The 23,794-nt window shown below is 41.1% G+C and overlaps 1 protein-coding gene across 5 annotated transcripts in view; it reads left to right on the plus strand.

The window, feature by feature from the left end:
* The window catches only part of LOC107225884 (GPI inositol-deacylase), a 223,323-nt gene that overhangs the window by 88,672 nt on the left and 110,857 nt on the right, over positions 1–23,794 (plus strand). The window lies entirely within an intron of this gene.

The raw sequence follows: 23,794 nt of genomic DNA on the forward strand, positions 1-23,794 counted from the left end.
CACTGCGAGACCCATGCTTAATGATGGACGAAACATTGATAAAATTCTTACCAACAGCACGGCTATTTTTGTTTCATTCTTTGTCTCGAGTATCGTATAGAATGGATAGAAATTCATACATTTGTAGCTAAGCACTGACTAGGACTTGCACTAAATATTCTCACTGAGCAGATCGTAGTTGACGAGTTGAAATCGTGAAGTGAAATGACTGAGCAGGCGCGTGAGCGCTCCGCTTATATGTTTTTATTTACGTTCGGAAACATATGCGGGGTTTCGCTGAATGGTGGGAGCGCACAACACGGCGTAACACAAGTCCCCTGCGTCTCGCGCTCACCCGTTACGTCGAGAAGGTTCGCGCGCCTCATTTTCGCTGTTTGGGGAATAGAAGTTTCGTGCGCTCAGTTGCACGCTGTATCCCGAAAAGTCGATGCGCATGCCGTGCGTGCACCACACATTTGATTACGACGTGTGTCAATTTAGTTGTATAGGATGAGACAAATGATTCACTCTGTCACGATGGAGAAATAAAGAAATAAGTAGGAAAATGGGCTTGGTGTCCGAAGTATCTAGATCGATTTCGAGGTTCAATGCAGTTCAATACATTCACACAAGCGGCGCTACTTGAGCTGTGCAGCTTACGGACAGCTATGCTGATTTTTTCATCCATGTTATTGTAAACAATCGGACAAACTCCATTTCAACCTTGTTAATCGACGTCTAAAATTCCAACATATCCAAAATCAGCGTAAAAATCATATTGTTTACATCTGTTTGTTATGTCTCACAACTACTCCAGCCATGATAACCCGATAATTTAACCTAAAGAATGATTTATCTATGGATTCTTATCGAAAAATGTGAAATTTTTGTCGTTTTATTTCAACGTGTTGCAGGCCGAATTTCGAGACTCTTTTTTTTAATTTGCAGGGAATTGATAGTAAAATCACGTCAATTTTTGTCATAATAGTAGCAAAATATAGAAGTTTTCTATTGTAGAGACTTAACAATGATGATTGTTGGGCAAGTTGAGATAACCAACACGTGTTGTTGCAGTGAATAATCGCTATAATTAAAGGAATATTTAGTACAATATATATAACTATGACTAATTTATACCACTATACAGATCTTACCTAAATCAACACAAATTGTTGGTATTCTACAAGTTGGAAATGAGTGCCACTATGGCGCAGCATAGTTTATCCACGACTGCTTCTTTGGAGTCCAGTCGTTCGTAATGTCTACGCTAAGCTGACCAGTCCTAGGACTCACGCATGTAAACGACCAACAATAAGTTTGGAGGCCATCAAACTTACATATACACTATGAAATATATTTTCTAAAGGAAGATTCGATGATTAATAGTAGGCTTTAGCATTAAAAAAAGTTGCAAATATTTTTTCCATGAATTTCAACATGTTTCTGTTTTTTCAGAATTTTTTTAGATTTTTCGGTTGCCTCTTAGTATTTATTAACCGCAAAAATCGAAAAAACACGTTTTTTCGTCAGAAAAACCCCTCGGAATCGATGTAGAAAGCTGTAATTTTGCACAAAAATTTTTTTTTTACGTCAGGAACTTGGAAAAAAATCGGTGCCACAAATTTTAGTGGGGGCAGATTCACCATTCTTATCCGGCTAGACCCTTTCCTCAACCTTGTAAGACACATAGGCATTTTTGAGCTCAATACGAAGAAGGTCTTAATTCGCTGATCAACCCTTTCAATGTGCACTCTTGCACTGGCAATATTTCGGGTTGAAACAGCTTCTGCTTCCGAAAATTGTTTTGATCCCTCAAAAATGGTGGTCTGATCAGTTTAACCCTTTCAGTCACACATTTTTCATCTGCACCGATTTCAATGAAAATTGGTACTCGGGGGTTTTCGAGGTCGCTGATCACGAATCCGGCATTAGATTTTCAAAATTCAAAATGGCGGATCCGGAATGGTGAACGTCAAGTTTTATATCTTATATCTTTCTGCTCAATATTTTGGCCTGAATTTAGTCATTCGGGGGATTTTAGAATGGCTGATCAAGAATCTGAAGTCATAACTTCTTAATTTTCAAATCCAAGGTGGCAAATGCCATCTTTTGTTTCTTTGTCTATATTCGTGTCTCTCTCTTAGCCCCACCCGGAACTAACGACGAGAGCAGTATAACAAGGCGGGTTCTGGATAGAAACACCTTCTTTACCGACCAAGCCGCGTATCCGCCGATCAATCCGCCTATCCGTGCACCCCAGACGCAAACCCTTGAAGGTTACCATCACTCTCGTAAGATAAAATGTGCTCTTCCGACCGCTCGTCGGTAAGAAAATCTCCCACATGACCATGATCGTCGGTGAAAAATCCTCCAAATGACCATGATCGTCGGCAAAAAATGCCTGAAATTGCCGTAGTGTCACCCCTTGTGGGATAAATTGTGCTCTTTGTCGGTGAAGAAAATCATGCTCATCGAGCGGGATCGATAACTGCATTACCGAGCGCACTTCGTGAATCCTCAGGCGTTCGAGCGGACCCCGTGGATCCTCGAACGTTCGACCGAGAATCCTGACGTGTGTCAGGTTTTGCGAGCTTCCAGAAGGTTCAAGAAGATTCTCACGGCCTTGAACGAATCTAGACTGACGAGCAATTCGTCCGACATGTTTCGACTCGACGGTGAGCGGCATACGGTCAAAGGATTTCGGTGCGACGTTAAATTCTGAAAGACCTGCTCTGGCCTTGAACGAATTTTAGTCAAACAATTCTCGGAATCGTCCGACGAAAACAATACTCAGAATCGTCCGACGAGTTTCGACTTGACGGCAAGCGGCCTGCCGACAACGGATTGCGGTGCGACGTCGAATTCTGAAAGGTTCTGAAATTTTTATGCGGCTGCTTCGACCCTGAACGAATGTAGGCTAACAAACAATGCGTTCGACAACTTTCGACTTGACGGCAAGTGGTCCGGGACCGTAAGAAAGAGCTTCTTTTACCCTGAAAGATTCTCGGAATCGTCCGACGGAAACAATACTCGGAATCGTCCGAAGAGTTTCGACTAGACGGTGAGCGGCCTGCAGACAACGGATTGCGGTGCGACGCTGAATTCTGGAAGGTTCTAACGTACAATCAAAGACACATCATTTCGGTAGCTTCTAGAAGTTTTTCAAGGATTCTGTGTACCTGGTGGGAGGAATACGACTATAGAAGGCTGAATTTCAGGTCAGAAAGACAGTCTTGCATCTTTAGCTCTCATGAGGGGAATTTTAAATAAAGCACAACTAAAACAGCGAATCGATCTGTTCCTAAAAAATATTCACGACTTGAAAACCGTTATAAACCAGAAGTCAGAACTCAACAAAGTGACGAAAAAGTTCGCAAATCTGAATTTATTATGGAACACGTAACTGCTAAACATTAAAAAAAAAAAATGAATTTCACAAAACTGAACAAAGTTGCGAGCATGAACGAATTTTCACCGACGAAGAAATTGACGGAGCTAGAAATTTTCAGAATCTACAATGTCACCAACATTCGACGAGTCCAAACGAGGTTTAGACAGCGTGTCGTCACAGATCTGAACGACGAATTCAGCGTATTCTTACCGGCACGGAATGTGCGACTGCTGAACGAAGACGAGACCCAATACCAGAAATTGGTGCAGACGACGGAGGAGGAGCGGTTGCTCTTGCAGTATCTGGGCGGCCAGTATGGTCAAATTGAATTCAAAGATGCGTCGACTCTCTCTTAATTTGTACACCGTACCTGGACAACGTGTGCAGCGTGTCCTTCTTACCAGCATGGACCGTGCGACTACTGAACGTGATCAAGAACCAATTTCAAAAACTTGACAAAAAAAACTTTCGAAGAAGTTTCCAAGTATTCTACGTTTCATAACGTTGAAGAAAATTGTATAAACATTTTCACAAAGCTTTTATTTTTTTTTGCTGTACATTAACTAGATATACTACTACTACCACTACTACTACGTTGCATGCTCTTGTTGACAGCTCTTTGGAACATACAATAATTTTGAAAATTTAAGATACGATGTATCACTCACGCACACAATAGTATTTATCAAATTTGTTCCAAAAGTTGTGAAATGATATTTTAGAAACGTAAGACATGTATGTATCACAAAAGTTCCAAGGTTTTCGTTGTTAAATAGAAAAAAAAGAGAATAAAGTTGTTCTAAAAGTTGTGAAATTAAATAAAAATTTTTCTTACATTTTTTGAAACAGAGAATCCCCTTCTTCATCACGTACCAGGCGGGCCGCCACACCCACCTAGTAAACGATAACGTCATTTCGAGGGTTGTTATCGTAATTACGGTCACCGTTCTCCATGTGCACTTTTGTTGCCAACCTTACTGATTGTACCAGAAAATCGTAAGGTATTTCGAATATCCACTCTATAGGCACCCGCACATGTTGTAGAATGTTTACGTACTCCATTTTTTTTTCTTGAAAATAATCTGAAAAAAATCGCATACACGTTAAATTATTTCCATTCACTCAAGTAAAATCGAAAAATTGTTGTTGTACACTCAGGGTAAGAAAAAAAACTGTATAAGTGCACTGATATCAATCACCCACCTTGACGGTTTGCAAGCTCAACTAATAATGAATTCATCAGACGGACGGAGCACCCCACTCTTCGTACAGCTTCTTCATACGTTTTAGGTTCACGATTAAACTAATACCAAATCATAAAGTGGTTGACACTTGTCGAATACGTTCGAAGGATATATCCTTCTCACTCTGTCCTACTGTACCAGTGCGTAGGCCTCGAAATCGTGAAACTGACACCGTGGGGCCAAGTAAAACATCCCCGTAACGCTCTCGGTGAACGATATCTACTAAGCCTATCACAGTTCCATGTATAAGTCTAGTGATTAGTTCACTCTCACAGCTCTCTCTGGTACATGCGGCGTACGAAACTTTTTCGTCAAGTTTCAAGAATTGCCTTACCATCTTCCACGCGCTGCAGGTTCGTTCGAGAAATATCTTGAAATTTTTTCCGTTGGAGAATATTGCATACGGTTGTTCACGAATTTTCGGCAATGTGTGAGTCACGTCGTTGTTTACCCATAAACGGGACCGTGTCAGCGTACAGCGGTCATTCTAGAGCAAGCTTTGCAACTCTATCTTTGTCAAGTGCGTGACCGAAAGAAGAAGAAACATGGATTCCGAAAAGTGTTTGAAATCAATACAAATCATGGAAATGGCGTTCAAGATTTTATCTGAAAAATCGTCACCGGCAGAGATTGCAAAATAGATTCCATTTGGAACCCGAAATACCAGGCTTTTGAATAAAATCTCACGCAACAACGCCTCAACGATTGGGGAGAAGACAAGAATTTTCACTACAATTGGAATTCTGAAATCGTTGACAGTCAAATTTCAACAATTTCAAAAAGTGGGTGACGGATTACGAAGCCGACGAAGAAGCGATCGAGTACGGTGGGAAGATTTGTAGACAGCTTTCGAGAGCCGAATTCGAACGGGAGCCATTATCAATCTGCGGCATAAAGATTTGAACAGGTTTTTGGAAGATGCGAAACACCTCGTCGTTGCAAGACTGAAGAAAATGCTACGAAAAGTGGGAAGTTTAACGCGTCTTGAACATACTTTTCAATATCCTCAATTTCGTAGCTGCCAGTGGATATAGTGACTACCTTATCGGCTACGTATATTTCATTGTAACCGACATCAACGTTGGGAACGCAATTGAAGGTTAACAGTTCGACGAGACCGAGAACATAATTTTTTTTCAGAGCAAGTTCGATCGGAGGAAAATATTGCGCTTCGAGAATCGAAGACGTTGCCGATATCGTAAATGTAAACGAATCTTCCATGACTGCAAGTGCTCGACTGACGTTATTAAATTACGTGTCATGTTTATATAGCTCATCGCTTAGAAATTTCAGACACAAGTGTCCGCAATCGAATGTACCGTAATCCTGATAACTTTCGTCGTTGTACTTAACGCCACCAACACCGAAATATTTCACGAGATCTAACGGAGGTTGAAGATGACCGAAACTGTCGAAGTAAACTACATCGCTGCCGCGTTTCTTATATGCAACCCAGTGTGTCCCAGGGCAATACACCCGCACCCGTAGCGCTGAGACCGCCAAAAATAGGTATGAAAAAAACTAGAAATCCGCCATCTTTTGAGGGTACCGGTAGAACGCACTGTGATCGCACATTATGTTCACCACTTTCTTTTTTCACAGCTTCTCGAGCACCTTTGAGTGCAGACTTGATGCTCGTTTTCGTGTCGTAGCTCCGAATCATAGACTGTTTTGCCGCTCGTATGAGTTTGTTCAAGGAAACGTTCTTTGGTTTTCGACACCCCATGCCTAAGTTTTTTTTCACCTTTATCGTGTTAGCTACAGCCAAAGCGGCTACCTTCTCACCCGAATTTGCGTTCTTTGCAAGAACCCGTTTCCAGGATTTTTCGGCTAATATTTTATCGGCAACGCTTCTAGCTTCTAGGTTTTCACGATTTTTCGAATACGCTATATCGTGTTCCTTACACGCTGCATCGAGAGGATTGATACCGGAATCACCTCTAGCGAGTCTTTTCGTCAACTTCGTACCCGGACCGCAGTATTAGTAACCGGGGACATGCAACTCGATCGGAAGTTTGTTGATAATGCTATTTACCAAACCTTTCCCACTTGATCGCTTTTTTGACGATCGCTCACGATCACGTGTGTGCACAATCATGTCCGCTCTGCGACTGAGAGAATGTTGTTTTAAACGATGCATTTATAGAAAATCCAGACAGTCACGTTCAAGATGAAGTTCCAGACAGAATCGACCAAGCTGCCCGTGATGAATTTTGACAAATTTACGCAGCAGAGTACAAAACGGAAAAAACGTTATGGCGAATTATTGCCGAGTAGTGTACGTGCGGTATTCTGCGGACTATCTAACTGTGGCAAAACCAACGTATTATTTGCGCTTATAACGCATCCGAACAGTTTGAGGTTCGAAAACCTGTACATTTACTCGAAATCTCTCAATCAACCCAAATACAAGTTTCTGAGTCAAGTGCTCGAAAATGTCGACGGTGTTGAATATTTCCCCTTTAACGAGCATGAGCACGTCATTACACCGAACGAGACGCAATCTAACTCGATCATGATATTCGATGATGTAGCGTGCGAGAAGCAGGATAACATACGCGCGTACTTTCGTATGGGTAGACATCACGATGTAGACTGTTTCTATCTCTGTCAGACGTACGCTCGAATCCCTGAGCATCTCGTGCGCGACAAACACCAACTTGCTGGTCTTATTCAAACAAGACGAGATGAATCTAAGGCATGTGTACAACGATCATGTAAACATCGATATGTCGTACGTAGAGTTTAAAGACTTGTGTGCAGCATGCTGGAACGGTGACAAATATGGGTTCATAGTGATCGACAAGGATAGAGAGCTCGGTAATGGTCGGTATGGGAGGGGATTAGACAATTTTACAAACATGACAAAAGAATAAAATACACGATCTTCGAAGGCGACGAAACAGTAGCTTTCCAGAACTAGTTGTGTAAACATGCAGGAAATTCGTGAGGAAAAAGAAGTCTTGCATCATATCGCTCAAGCGAGTAATGCGATTCGTCGTAAGCACAGAATCCTCAAGACGGGAAAAAAGTCGCTGCAGGAAACAATGAAGGATGTCTTCAAACCTGTGGTCACCCCGCTGCAGGAATTAGTCAATGTTTCTCGAGGCACGAAACTTGTCAAGGAAGAGGTGAAGGAAGAACTCAAAACTGAAACGAAGGATGAGCCGAAGAACGAAATGGAAGCAGAAGATTCTTTTGCAACTGCAGAGGAAGAGGATCAAACTGTCATGAAATCGTCAGTGAGATCAAAAAATAAATATCTTGAGATGCTCAACGATGAACAAAGACAGCACGAGTTGGATACCGTGTACGGGGTACGGAGTCTTTCTACTGCCGGGCTGCTGGTTGGTGACTCACCGATAAACTTCAAGCTCGATTCCTTTCGCATAGGCGGCACGCTCTATCCGAAAACTCAGGGATTGCTGGAGCTGCTGTTTAAAACATGCCCAACAGCGCTTACGTTACCCGCAACGACAAGGAGAATTACAGAAATATTCTTCTCGCATCAAATGCTCACAAAAAGTACTATAGCGCCACCGAGCCTATCCGCAACGCTCTGAGCGCCAAATTCAAGCATCTAATTGCTGAGCTGCTCAATATGTCTACGTCAGGCAAAGGCGTATCCCCATCGTCACAGATGTCGAAGCGTACGGGCAAAGGTGTTCTGCTACCTCAGGCTTGGGTTACTCGACAAGGTGTTAAAACAGATTATATTTTCTGGGACGAAGCTAACGAGCTGGTGGAACGTCTTCGTTTGCTTATGGCATCTCAGGCGGCTGTGAATACAAGTCACAACAATGAAATTATGTCGATTCTGGAAGAATTACGGGAAGCCGGAATCATTTATTAGCCAATTCTCGTTGACTCTGCAATCATTTACAAGATGAGCGTCGACGTGTTTGGACGTCAGCTGGATAAAAACACAGCTGCGAGCACTCGCGGTCCTCCGGGTGTCGGGTTTCAAATAACAGCGGACGGGCATTACGATATACGGAACAAGAGACTGTGCAATGTCGCAGATCCCGCAGAGCCGAACAATGCTGTAACTTGAAAAACCTTGAGACGAAAATTCAGCGTGCTGCAAAAACAAATCGACAACCTTAATCAAATGATCAAAGTTTCGGAGATCACCACGGAGAAAGCCTTGGATACCTTCTACACAGACTTCAAAACAGGCAGAGACTAGTCGATTCGAAACGCTGACATCATTTCCAAATTGGACACCAGACTAAGAGCGTTGGAATAGGAACGAGAAAAAGCAAGCACTGGTGACGGAACTGCATAAGCCTGCACCCCGGAATTACCCGCGTCGCCATGTAGACGTGCGCGGCATCGACGAGACCTGGCAGGCGGATCTTGTTGATATGACGTCGTACGCTGGACAAAACATAGGCTACAAGTACATGCTCACAGTCATTGATATCTTTTCAAAGTATGCGTGGGCTATACCGATAAAGAGCCAGTCTGGAGATGATGTTACGAAGGCAATGGAGTCTGTGCTTGTCCAAGGACGAGTACGGAAAAATTTACACGTCGACAGAGAAACGCAATTTTACAACTCGAAATTTGAATCGCTTATGACACGTTACGGAATCAAACTTTACTCCACGCACAGTGATTTGAAGGCTTCGATCTGTGAACGTTTCAATTGGACGCTGAAAGGTAAAATGTGGACACGGTTCAGCATGGAAGGAAGCTACAAGTGGCTCGACATCTTATCTGACTTGGTTTCGGCTTACAACAACGCCAAACACCGAACTATCAGAATGAAACCGTCGGATGTCACCGTTGAGAACGTAAGGCTGTTATCACGTCAGGCGTACGGAGAGCTCCCAGCGATACCTACCATATCGGCAAAATTCAAATCCGACGACAAAGTTCGAATCAGCAAATTCAAAAATGTCTTCGAGAAAGGTTACACTCCCAGTTGGACGACTGAAATATTCACGATGAGTCGAGTGGAAAATACTCATCCTGTGACGTACAAGCTCAAAGACTACCAAGATCAACCCATCGCTGGTGGTTTTTACGGACAAGAGTTCCTCAAGGTTTAACATCCGGATATCTATCTGGTGGAGGAGGTGCTCAAGAAGCGTGGAAGAAAAATATATGTTAAATGGTTAGGTTTTGACAATACACACAACAGTTGGATAAACGAATCGGACATGTAACATTTGATTAAATGAATTTTTTTGTAAAAAACGTGTGTGTCTCTTTATTTCATACCCGACACATAACAAGTATGCATCTTTATTTCTTTAGACGATCGACAGACATATGCATCGTTGTACAATTTTTTATATTTCGGAGCGTTCTTATTCACCATCCTACGTAATAATATTTTATAAATCATGGTACAGTTATAACGTAAGTCCTACATAGATTACGACACGGTAATTACAAAGCTAAGGTGCAGGCTTGTAACCCCACGGAAGCGTGTCGGTTGTGTTTTGAAACACGATCCGCTTGTCGTCATTCCAGCTCAATGCCACTTTCTGCTGTTCTACGGTGTATACCTCATGCTTTCGACTCGATATCAAATGCTGATTTGAGGACAAATTTTCACGTTTCAACGGACATTCCAAATAATCGTTGAAAGTTATTTTTCTCAACGCTGATCCTCTGACACCTTTGGCACGTTTATTGTCTTTTTCATCTCCCAAGACTCGGAATGCGTACAATTCAGCTCGTAATCCTACAAATTCCAACATTATTTTCCTGTTATTCTCGTCTTTCATCAAGCCGAGAACTTTTTTGTTTGCTCGAGGCATTCCATAAACGTTGTCAAGTGGATAATCAGACGTGTCGAATTTATGCAAGTCCTCCTTCATATGCTCGTATATGTCGGGGACGGTGAAGTTGTAAATCAAACTGTCGGTATCCGTATACATTAATTTTGCTCGGTTGCCAAATTTGTGCTTAATATAATTATAATGAAAATCATAGATATATGTTTTAGACAGATCCAGGGTGGAGAAACCTGCATACAATGGTTTATTCAATTTGACTTTTGTCTGACTCATTTCGACGATAATCATCTGTTTGTCGAATACGGTGCAGCTGTGAAAATTAGGTTTGGCTATGGTAACTCTAGCACCGTACCGTCCATCCCATTCGGTGATCAATCGAACATCTTTGTACTTTCGCACGTTTTCTATTGTTTTGCCAAAAATCGCGTTCTTCATCAGATTGTAAAAATTTCTCTCGAATTCGTTGTTTGATTTTTTCCGCAAATCGGTATTCGAATCTACATATTTTTTGAGCCACGGGGTTTGCTTGAATTTGAGAACTCTGTGAATTTTAGGTAAGTTTAAGCCTAATTGTAAGCATTGTTTCAAAGCGATGTAGTGAACAACGTAGTTTTTCTTTGAAAATCGCGTGGTCGTCAATTTTGGCTGTTTATTGTTCAAAATCGGAGGTACATAGTGCTCCGGACACAATGGTAAATCTTTATAAGTTTCATGCAGTTCCGCAGGATATTCCAAATCTTCCTCCAGCATGTAACCAAACTCCGCATCGTCCGAGATGGTAAGAACGTCGGATTGTCTGAAGTCTGATACCCATTCGAAGGAACTGTATGGCAGAGCAAAACTCATAGCAGCACCGTACAAATTATTAACGTCAAAGTACACGAGATAAGATTCTTCGACCTCAGGATCGAATTCCTTTCCCATATATCTATTGTTGGCCTTTTCGTATCTGTTCGAACACTGTGATACACCACCTCGAATACCTTTTTCGATAAACATAACCACGTCTATGTCGGTGAGAAGCTCGAGTTTGATGCCTGAACATTTTAACATTGCATCAAACGACAGACCGGGCGCTGTGTAGTAATGTAATAGGTCCAGTTTGTACGTCGTCCAATAATCCTGTCGCAAATTTTAAAAAACGTTGGCTAGTAAAAACACGTCCGTCTGTAAATACGAGTCCGAATACTCTCCCAAAGTTTGGACGTTAAAAGTTTGCCATACGTCGCACGTGTTTTCGTAATCGTCGTCTGATATATTCCGGTCATTCAATTTTGAATAAAACTGTTCTTTGCTGGTAAATGTTTCTCCTCAAGCTTCTCCCAACTGTCTATGTATTCGTACGGGAAGACAACTTTCCTAGTCAATAACCGAAATTTGTTCAAGCCACTGCAGAATTTACTTGTTATTGTTTTTTGACAATCGTCCAGATACGATGATAATTTATCGAGGCTGCTAGGCATGAAACGGCACGAATCTATGAAACGGAACGTTACATCCGTTCCCTTAACGAATTTAGTGAAGGAAATGTAGTTTTCTTCATTAACAGGTAATAGTTTAACAGTACCTTCGAATGACGTTGCCAGGGCTTTGATCAGAAAATGCGATTCGTAGCACGACAGATTGTGGAATATCACTGGGATAGTGTGCGAATTTTGGTAATTTAGATTACAGCTGCGGTGAGCAGCACCACGGTATTTTTCCGTGAAATGACAGTGATCCCGATGTTTCACGTCTGTGGGTGTAAACGGTTTTTCACAAATATGACAGACCGCCGATAAATCAAATTCGTTTATCTGATTGAAATCTAGTGGTTCCATCGGTACAACAGTCTTGTAATATCCCTCTAACGAATGTGTCAATTCCTTTAACTCATTCACAAACCATTGGATGCAAGTTTCTCCGTGATTAATTTTGAATTTTGAAAGCGAATCGTCAAACGCACAATGCAGATAGTAAGCTATACTATACGGAAGATGCTTCTGATTAATTGTTCTATTTTCCCAAAACTTTCATGTGTGAGCTGCAGTAAACATTCTAGATCTGCGTGAACGCAGAACGGAACGGTTTCTTTGTGTTTAAAATTTTTAAATTTGAGAATCTTGTCCTCTTCTGCTGGTAAGATAACTTTGGTTTTGTTCGAATCCATGCAATCAACTCGGTGCTTCAACAAACATCTTTTGAAATCAAAATGAGACAGACACCTATCGCACAACCACGTCTGATGTCAGCGTTTGGAAATTTGGGAACTTGTCAATCTCGACAAATTTCGAATCCATGCAAAATGATGTGTTACATTCTTTTCAATATTTTCCATACTCTCATCGTTATCGTCGTTTTCAGACTCTATTACTTAAAGATGGATTGTAGGCTTATCAGGCTTGTTTCGGCTTAGATAAATGAGTACAATTTCACTGCGCTTCTGTTTTTCCGCACTATCTATACCATAAACGCTAATTGAAAGTTTGTTAAGTTTCTCAAATTTTGGAATCTGGTCTAGAGACATTGGAAAATGCAAACTTAACCGTCGTATTGCAGCACTGAGCTGAAATGTGGATATGAAATAATTTCATTGGGATTTTTGTTGTTGGTCGGAAAGAGGGCTGCAGTGACCGACCAGAGGAAGCAATACGCGTCTCTGTTGCGGATGTTGACGACAGCCTTCTTATCTCGAATATCTTTGGGTAGTGGTGTGTATGTGAACCCACCGCCTCGTAGTGGCACGTACTTGTTAATATTCACAGTAAAATTGATTATTTCAGTCAGCGACCAACCAGAGTCTCTCTCTTGAAAGTTGCAAAGCCCGCTTCAGAATGACTGCTCTACGCTGGCACGGTCTCTTTTATGGGTAAACACCGACGTGACTCACACACATTGCCGAAAATTCGTGAACAACCGTATGCAATATTCTCCAACGAAAAAAATTTCAAGATATTACTCGAAAGAAACTGCAGCGCGTGGAAGATAGTAAGGCAGTTCTTAAAATTTGGTGAAAAAGTTTCGCACGCCTCATGTACGAGAGAAAGCTGTGAGAGTGAATTAATCGCTAGAGTTATACATGGAACTGTGATAGGCTTAGTAGATATCGTTCTCCAGGAGCGTTACGGGGAGTGGTGGGGTGAGGAAATTGGTATAAAATCCTTGAACGATGTGACAATCGATTCAGTATTTTTCACGATGGAGTTCATAGTCGACGTACAAGGATTCAGAAGACCGGGTCCCGGTTTTACACCAAAAGAGTTGGCAGTTGTGTCACTCGACGAAGACACCAACCCGTCAATTTTTCTCTTCGAACCTCCGTACGATTGGAATTATTTACTCGCTCCACGCAGAAGCGAAAATTTGTGGCTGTCACGGAATTATCATGGACTATCCTGGGAAGGTGTTGATTTACCTTTCGAGAAGCTCGACTTCACCAACGAATGTATGTCGCTGCGTGATGCTTCAACAGTTTACGTAAAAGGTTTGGAGAAGAAAAGTTGGCTGCAGAAAATTCTGGGTGAAAAAGTTGAATTCGTTGATTAGATAGATTTGGGTTGTCCGTCGTTGCAGAAATTGAATAAAATGTCAGACACGAATTCAAACTGTACGCATCACGCTATATTACGTCCAAACTGTGCAGCTCAAAACGTATTGTTGCTGTGACATTTTTTACTCAAACACAAAATACAATCGGTATCTACTCGAACAGTTATTCATTCTCATTGCCTAAAGCATGGGTACGATACCGTCGAGTAAGAACACCCATATATCAGCATTATGAATTTCATGTAAAACTGTAATCTTGAGTTGTTTTTTTCAATAAAATATTTTGCATCGTCAATATCAACCGTAATTCAGAACCTCTGTCCTGCTAGTTAAGATTTTATTTCAGAACCTTCCAGAATTCAACGTCGCACCGCAATCCGTTGTCCGCAGGCCGCTCACCATCGACTCGAAACTCGTCGGACGATTCCGAGTATTGTTTCCGTCGGACGATTCCGAGAATCTTTCAGGGTCAAAGAAGCTCTTTCTCACGGTTCTGGACCACTCGCCGTCAAGTCGAAAGTTGTCGAACGCATTGTTTGTCAGCCTACATTCGTTCGGGGTCGAAGCAGCCGCATACAAATTTCAGAACCTTTCAGAATTCAACGTCGCACCGAAATCCTTTGACCGTATGCCGCTCACCGTCGAGTCGAAACACGTCGGACGATTCCGAGTATTATTTTCGTCGGACGATTCCGAGAAAGTTTGTCTAAAATTCAACATCGCACCGAAATCCTTTGACCGCATGCCGCTCGTCGTCGAGTCGAAACATGTCGGACGAATTGCTTGTCAGTCTAGATTCGTTCAAGGCCGTGAGAATCTTCTCGAACCTTCTAGAAGCTCTCAAAACCTGACACACGTCAGGATTCTCGGTCGAACGTCCGAGGATCCACGGAGTCCGCTCGAATGCCTGAGGATTCACGGAGTGCGCTCGGTAATGCAGTTATCGATCCCGCTCGATGAGCATGATTTTCTTTACCGACAAAGAGCACAACTTATCCCACAAGGGGTAACACCACGGCAATTTCAGGCATTTTTTACCGACGATCATGGTCATTTAGATGATTTTTTACCGACAATCATGGTCATTTGGGGGATTTTTTACCGACGATTGTGGTCATTTGGGAGATTTTCTCACTGACGAACGGTCGGCAGAGCACGTTCTATCCTACGATAGTGGGGGTAACTTTCAAGGGTTTGCGTCTGGGATGCACGGATAGGCGGATTGGTCGGCTTGGTCGGTAAGGAAGGTGTTTCTACACATAACCGGCCTTGTATATCTACTAATTATATTTTTAAACGACGTTTGGGCAGGCCCCACCTACTATCATCAAGTTTCTTTGAGGACGTTGCCTACCGAGCTCGCGCGGGAACTTTTGCTTCCCGCGCGACTCAAGCCAAGCGGCCAAGGGGAAAAGTGGGCGAGACTTAAGTCTATGCCCCTCGCGTGCTATGGCCCCCCACTCTGCACTCCGTTGGGACCAGGCCGCTTGCACTTGAACGTTCTGAAGTTCAGACGTGCGAAGAATATAATTAGAAGCTCGTATGAGTTTCGCGTGGTTGATGAGATTAGGATACGTTTATCCAAGGAGAGGTTGGCACGTATACATATTATTTCAAATATTTATTGCTTATGCAAATAATAATAAGTTACAGAAATCATTGAATAATCTTCTTGTTTTCAAGAGATCTATTGTTCAACTTGTTGCAGTAAAGTGAAAAATGTTACAAGAGAGATACTAGGGATGGGCGATATTAACCAAAAGATCGATTCTCAGAATCGATTAGAATTGATTTTAGAAAAATCGATTCATCCAAAAAATCGGATACAAAAGATTGATCTTCAGAAGATTGATCGTTATTTTTACTTTTTAGTTCAACTGGAAACCGATAGCTATATTGGAGATTAAAAATCGTGTCACACAAATGTAGTACTTATTCAAAATTTTTGATATTTAACAATAGTTTGCTTTGGGTCATATTTGTTTATCACAGCAATAGTCCTTATATACATATTATACAAATCCAGCCGACTAGGTGGGAAGGCTTTTTTATCAGTAGTGATATTAGATTTATTTAGCGCTAGAAAATGGTCGATTCTTTTGTATTCTCAAACCTATATTATCCATAAAATACAGAACGCCAAAATAGACTTTCAAAACTTTTTTTAATTAAAGATTTAAGAACCTAATCCAATCCTTGCAGACTTGGAATCGATTCTAGAAAAAATCGATTTATAAAGTATCAATACAAAAGATCTATTTTCTCGACCCAAAAGTTCGATTCTTGAGTGGATCGATCTAGAATCGCGCATCCCTACTAAATACATTGCCATCAATGACCCAGGTCTCACCACGTGGAAGTCGCTGCGATGAAGTGACCCACCCTATCCCGTCCCAACCTCTCAACCTTGCCAGGAAAAATTGAAAGTGTTACATGCATCGATAGATATTCAAAAGAAAATGAGTAAATCAAAAAAATTGAGTTAGACATGCAGGAGTATATTAGAAATTGATAGATAAGGCGTTTTGAAAAATCAGCAAAATCTATGGTACAAAACATAATGAAAAGCAATGGCGCGTCAATAAATAAAATATATACATTCGATCTCGTGGAATACCATACTTTTCGCTTTTCGTTATGACGTTTCTTTGGTATAACAAGTAATTATTATGGAAATAAAACGAATCTTCAAAATAAACTGTTTCAATGAATATTATGGAATGAAAGATACAAACATTCAGCAAACGAATATGAAAGGTCATTATTCAGAAATTCTTTCATTTCTGAACTTGAAAACATAATATGAAAACACGTTGTATCCGTGCAAAATTTCAAATGGGCTGTAACTCAAAAATGAAAATTTAAGAAGCAGGATATACATGCGAGGGTTGATTTTTAATACAAAAAATAAAAAAATAGCCTACACACAAAGAAAACAATCCTTGAATCAAGAATTAAAATATTCTTGAATCAAGTGCTGAGTATTCTTCATTGAAGAATATGTGATATTTTTATTAAAAAAATAGCATACTCTTGATCCAAGAAATAAAATATTCTTGAATCAAGAATAGTTTTCTGTGTGTGACATTATTGTGAAAAACTTATAAATGAAAGGAAAGATATAGAAATATGTAAAAACGTCTGTATAGTTACTCGTTAGTACTGTCGGTTGTCGTTTTCTTTTTCTTACGGGTGGAAACGTCAGTCGTTGAGTGTTTTGATTTGACCGCAGAATTTCTAGGTTCAATTATTTAACGAGGGTCGCGAATCGGAAGTCGTCGAGCACGTCTAGAGTCTGCTATTGCGGGCAAAAGGCAGAACTTTACGCTGCAACAATGTCTCCGATAGCACGTCAGGTTTTCAATTCATTAGTGTATTGCGCATTGACCTTGGCAAGTAGATGTCAAATATCACAATCAAATAGTCAGTTAGGTAGATCAGTGTGCGGTAAAAGTCATCGGTAAGTTTGTAATCGTGAGTGGACGAAAGATGGAAAATGATTTTCGGAAGAATAGGTTGACAAAACACACATTGAGAAAGGGACGGTAAATAATAATTCGAAGAGATTGTTAGGAAAATACGGTGTTCTGAATGAATAAAACGTGCATGTTAGTTAGTCGGTCTGAAAATGAAAACAACCAAGTCTATTTAAGCAAACTTGATCCCATTCTATTTACCTCAACCACTCCCGCTGATAAGCCGCCAAATTTTTCCAACCCTAGCCCTTTTTCTAACTTTTCCGTAACACCTTCCTTATCTTAGTCATAGCGAATGACTGATGAACACTTATCAAGGAGTTTTAGATACTTTACTAATATTTTTTCACGAAGAACACACCGAATAACGCTCACAGCTGGCGGTTTGAATTACGGGTTTGCACGTGTTAAATGCAGACTGCTGCTACGGCCGTTAGGTCGTATGACGTGCGGCCTAAGCCAGAGATGGCGCTAGCAGGCAATCGCTTTTCGCGGCGAAAATCCGCTGTTTCATGCTTGCAAGTTTTCTCGCAACTCTTAAGTTTTTATTGCTCTTAGTCCTAAATTAAAGATGAAGGATGTATCTGTGCCGTGTATTTCGTAGAATCGTGAAAAAAAAATTCGTTCTTGTTTTATTACAACGGGAAATTTGCTCACTTTCAGTGCTTTTTTTTACGGCTCTGAAAACAAATTTTAATTCGCAAGAATACACGGCACAGATTACTCCTTCGAAATGCTTCTAATAGAAGTTCGATATCTTTATAAATGACGGAGAAAACTTGCATCGCGTGAACGTCTGCAAGCTGCAGTTCTGCCGGGAGTAGGCAACGTCCTTAATATAAGAAATCACAAATTGTCACATGAATTACATTTGATCACTAACTGTCACGTTAAAAACCTTGCAAAGCTAGGTAATTATCAATCCCCATTGTATGTAAATACTTTTCAGTGTTTTGAAATTCAATACTGTACATAAATGCCAACGTTTAATATTCGATCTTATTATTAAAACTACTATGGAAGATAAATTATTCAACACTTACATAAATCGACATTTCTTCACGCTTGCGATGTTTATTGCATGGTGTTCAAGAAGAAAGTGAATATCAACCTAACTTTACTAATCGAACTGTTCTCCTGATATTCACTTTGAAAACAATCTTTGAAAGTCAACATGACTGCTAACATATTTGTTATTGCACTGGCCCAATTGTTTACACAACAGTCTTTGTCGATTTCTATTGACATTTCAAATGATGCCCAAAATTTAAAGAAACCGGTTGTCAAGTCATAAATCCAGAATTATAAATCATGACTTTGATAGTTACGCATTAGCCTCTCACAGTTTATATTTAGGACATATTTTTGACTTTAACAACACAGCTGAACTAACAACAGAACCTGGTATAAACGTTGCATAAAAGAGATGGTTCATATCAGCAAAAATGACAAGATTGCTCTTAATAAACGAACTGATATTCAGAATATCAATCACTTATATATCGATATCATTCGATATTCATAAATCCCGTTTCACTCTCAAGAAGTATCCATCTAAAATCTACGTTCCACATATCGATTATCGATAGGGTTTATCGTTAATCAGTACAAATCAATGTATCCTCACTTTCGTGCCAACCGGCCAAGCGTCAACACCATGCTTACGGAATGTCACAAAATTGTAAGTTCAAATCTCTAAACATCTAATTTGATAATACCTGATCCTCGTTCTATAAATAATTCTTCTGTAAATCTCGCCTTTTATTTTTGTACTTTGATATCATATTAGCAATTGCGCATATCATTTCTCACATAACCCTTTTATACACAATATTGGTTTGTTCAAGTGTGGCGGTTTTTGACTTTAAGGACGTAAATATATTGTCCAAAGTGTTGGTAGTTTTATGAGACGTTGGTGTTTTCTTTCAATAGTGTCTTTTTAATGTTTTGTAACAGGCCATCAATAAACGGAATTGATCTAAAACATTTTTGTCTATTTGCATCGATGTTGTCCACCTTGCCGCCTGTGCAGTTATTATAATGTTCATGGATTCTTTGTTCCTGTAAATGCCTGATAAATTTGGATAGATATCCATTTTTTCTCAAAGTTTCACGTAGCATTTTTACATTTACTTTCTAAATTGAGCATCAGCCAGTATAATGCTTCTGTCGAATAAGCTTATTGCTACATTTTTTTTTTTTAATTGAAGCAGATGGTGCGATTGAAAGTTGAAATATGTGACAGACGACGTTTCTTTCTGATACCAGTCAGCCAACACTATTCCGTTGTAATTAATAATCCAGTTGTCAAGAAAGCTAATTCTGTTGCTTGCTTCTACTTTACATGTGATTTTAATGCGTGCATGATACTGGTTAAATGCTGGCTACTAATTGCTGGATGTTACCTTTATGCACACACGTTATTATATCATCTACGTATCTTTTGATTCTTCATGGAACTGCTGTATCTATACAAGATTAAGACTTACCAGGTAAGAGACCTGGAGGGCCGGAACTACAGAGCGCTAGTCCTGTAAGTCGAGATCCACCAGGTAAAAGACCTAGAGCGCAGGATCTACAGAACACTAGTTCAACAAGTCGAGTTTCACTAGGTGAAGGACCTGGACAGCTGGAACTACGGAGTGGTAATCCTGGAAGTCGCAATTCATCACGTAGAGAAACTGGAATGCAGGATTCAGGAGACAGAAGGCCTGGTGCTCATAGTCTGCGGAGTGCGATTTTCGTACGTTCTCTCTACTGCGCGTTTATTTCAGAACTGAGGAAATCGGCTAACCAATTTTCATCATCGACGATTATCGATTGATGACGTCAAGCGTGAAAAAGTTTTCGGAAACGTCAAAATACAATTTCTGGATATTCGAACATCCGAATATCTGAAATTTTCGCCTTTCAACTTTAATATATGTGTGTAGGTTGTAACGGACAGCTGTTTAAGAACGCATAACATCAAAAATGCCCGTGACATACACAAATCACGACAACAACTATAACGGATAGCTGATCTGACCACCATCGACACTGACAGTGACCTACATAAATCCAAAATAATAAACAAAGAAGACGGACGTTGACCAACGCATACCAGGACGATAACCCATAACGGGACACGCAAATAGAGGAAGGACGTCAAGATAATCTGGCAACAGCTCCGGGAGAGTATAAATTGGAGGACCACGAAGAGCGGTTACCAGTTGACCGGCAAAGCTCCGAGCTGCGTCATATTTAGACGAAATGTTACTCGTCTAGAGAACATTCTCGAACTTAGCTTCAAAATATTAGAAAGGAACTTCAAGCAAAGAACTCAGTTCGTAATTAGAAAGATATTATAAATTGAGAGTCCACGATAGCACGGAACCTCTAAAGAGAATTAGCAAAGATAGATTAGAGCCGCGTAATTAGAAACATTTGAGCTGTAGGGACCATTATTAGGAGCAGAACCCATAAATTCTGAATGTTGCCATTTCTTTATTTTTATTTTTATTTTTGTTCACTACGGTTAACTTTATAAACCAGATCGCCAACCACGGCCGATATCAAATGTATTTGAGTTATCGCTATTAAAGCATATTTACAGTCTAAACATGCACTCGTCTGTCTCGTTGTCAAACATATTTCTCTAACATCAAGTTTCGCCTTGAAAAAGGGGGGGAAGTAAACCAACAGCCAGCCAAGTTAATCCCTGGTCTGGAGGATTGGCGGTGTTTAGGGTCAGTAACCCACAACAGAAAATAGGGAGGCGACTCTGTTCACTCCGAGTTCGCAATTAGAAGGGAGTACTGGAAAACTCGTATTTCCGACTAGGTGACATACGCCTCTGTCACTTTTCTCTAGCTTGAAGCAACGGCCAACAAGCCCTTGTCTTATTGAAGGGAGCCACGGGCGAAGGTGCCTGTTCACGCATCAAGGCAGCCTTGGAGATACCTAAGTCCGCATAGTTCGACTGTTCAGGGTTTTTGGGTCTGATAAGCTGATCCTGCTTTTTACCCATCAGAGGGGGTTCCTTATAAATATATTCTTTCATTAAAAATTGACAAAGAACACACAATAACGGGTTTATCGCATAGGCTCTCGCCTTAAGATAAACCGCACCCGTTACAAGGTATATGTCGTGACGTGGATTTTCCCTGTACCTCGGTCAGTCGAAAAAATGACTGAGAACCTACCGTGTACAGCGATGTAAGCTGAAAAACTGGATCTTACGATATCGCGAGATTCTGTTGGGCGCCTGGCGTGATTAACACGCCTCGAAATCGTTAATGCGCTAGACCTCGGGAATTAACTCGGTAGCTCAGTACCGCGGAGAGGGAAGGGGGAATTTTTGAGGAGAGCGAGAGAGATACCCGACAACAATACGCTATTTTAAAAAATTAAAATAAAACAATATATTTTACGACAGCGATGATACAAAAATATAAAAAAAGAATAATTCAAAATTCGCTTTTCGCGGTCCAAAATCAAACAAACAGAACTAATAAAAAAATGAACTATATAAAAAAACTTGAGCCCACTTGCGCTAGTCGCATCCTTAGTAATAAACAATAGAACGAAAACTAAAAACAAAGTCGGGCTCGACGCGTTAACCGCGATCGTCCTCTACTAAATACAGCGCTAAGCGCCAAACTATAATAATAAACCACAAGGGCAATAACTAAACAAAACATTATTCAACGCGCTAACCGCGATCGTCCTTGACTATACATATTATAGAGCTAATCACAACATTTGATAATGCGCCAAGGGGTAACATTTTAAAGACAAACGATGGCTTGACGCGCTAATCGCAACTCTAATTATTATCTGTAATCATAATTTATTAATTCTACCTTGGTGAGGTCTATCGCGACGCATCCGAACTCAACTTTCTCAAGGTCTTCCAAACTCGATTCGCGAATTCGTAAATTCCTCTTTCGACAATTCGCGATCTACACGAGAGGCGACACTTGAACCGAATAACGTGGCTCGACCTGATACAGCGGAATTCTGACTGTACGCAATCTCAAAAACGCGAGAAAAGCTTCTCAATACCGTGGCTCTACTCGACTTTCTCAATTATCCAAAATGCACTCAACTAAGTAACGCGCAATTCAAGCTACTAAGCAAAAGTATCGGCTAGAGAATTTCGAGTACTTTCGATAACGCAAATCCCAGATGGCTATCCGGTCCTTGACAAGCCGTTATTTAATCACTTTTGAAATTCTTTCGCGAGAATATTAACAGCGCTTACCGGTTCACTGCACAAAGCTTCCAACACCCTCGTGTGTAGTTGTCGACATCGTCGCCACACTCCACAAGAAAAAGAAAGAGCCAAACGAGAAAACTCAAATTGACCTTCGCGACTTCTCTCGACCTACTGTATAGCTCTACCGTCAGAACTAGAGTGATCTTTGAAATCGACGACCCGCCGCAAGATCGGTCTCGGTACGCTACTCCCTATGTGACGTCATACCCGCAAGAATACGCAACAATCGATCCGTCATCGATTTCGTAGATTGTGCAATTCAGCGCGCACCTGTCGTCGCAACGCGCCGCAGAACTTAAGGCTAGATCGCGATGTCGTCCTCCACGCAGCTATATGATGGCCCAGGGGTGAGCGGGGTGATGCTTCCTCGCCGCTACTCAGTCCGTCGCAAATTCGATGGTCAATTGTTGGCGGGATGAAGGGGGAGACGCTGCAGCACGCCGGCCGCGAGTGTGAATCGTGTCTGCCTTGGATTCCCGCCATCCAGAGATCTTCGTTCTTCCCCTCCGCAACCTCGACATCCTTCCCTTCAGGTCATCGCGATTCTGCCACTCCGCAATATCCTCGAATTCGTAGTTGACCTCTTGCCTGGTACCGTTGTACTCGAAAAGTAAATAAAAAAACAAAAGCCTGCAATATCTTAATCGCTATTCGATACAGTGTCCCCTCTCAGAAGCTCGGATGCGTGACTCCAGTTCTGGCGTTCTTTTCTAACCACTCTGCTATCGTGAAACCCTCGAGTTTGGTTGCGCCCAGGGTTCAAGGAGCTCTTTGTAACCGGCACCAAAAATCCCATGTTACAATGTATAGAAGATTTTATTCGCGCGATTACAATGTACGCGCTGTTTTTGACTCGCTACAGGCTACTACTGCTAAGTGTGGTCAGCGGCGTCGCTGTCGCTGAATGCTGTCGAAGTGATCTGAATGTACACTTGGGGACGATGAATCTGAGACGGCCAATTTTTTACACTAGACAGTTATGTTGGCAACACAGGGAAACCTACAGCGCGACAGTCGGCCGAGCGCGAAACAAACTCAATCTCAATAAACGTAACATAATCCATGACAGTCGAATCTAACCTTAGAAAAACCGCTGAGATTACTTGTTAGATTAACACGTATTCTAAGGTTGGATTCAAAGTTCAGTGGTGTCGATCTAACAA

The sequence above is a fragment of the Neodiprion lecontei genome, chromosome 3 (assembly GCF_021901455.1).
Source record: "Neodiprion lecontei isolate iyNeoLeco1 chromosome 3, iyNeoLeco1.1, whole genome shotgun sequence".
Classification (NCBI taxonomy): Eukaryota; Metazoa; Arthropoda; class Insecta; order Hymenoptera; family Diprionidae; genus Neodiprion; species Neodiprion lecontei.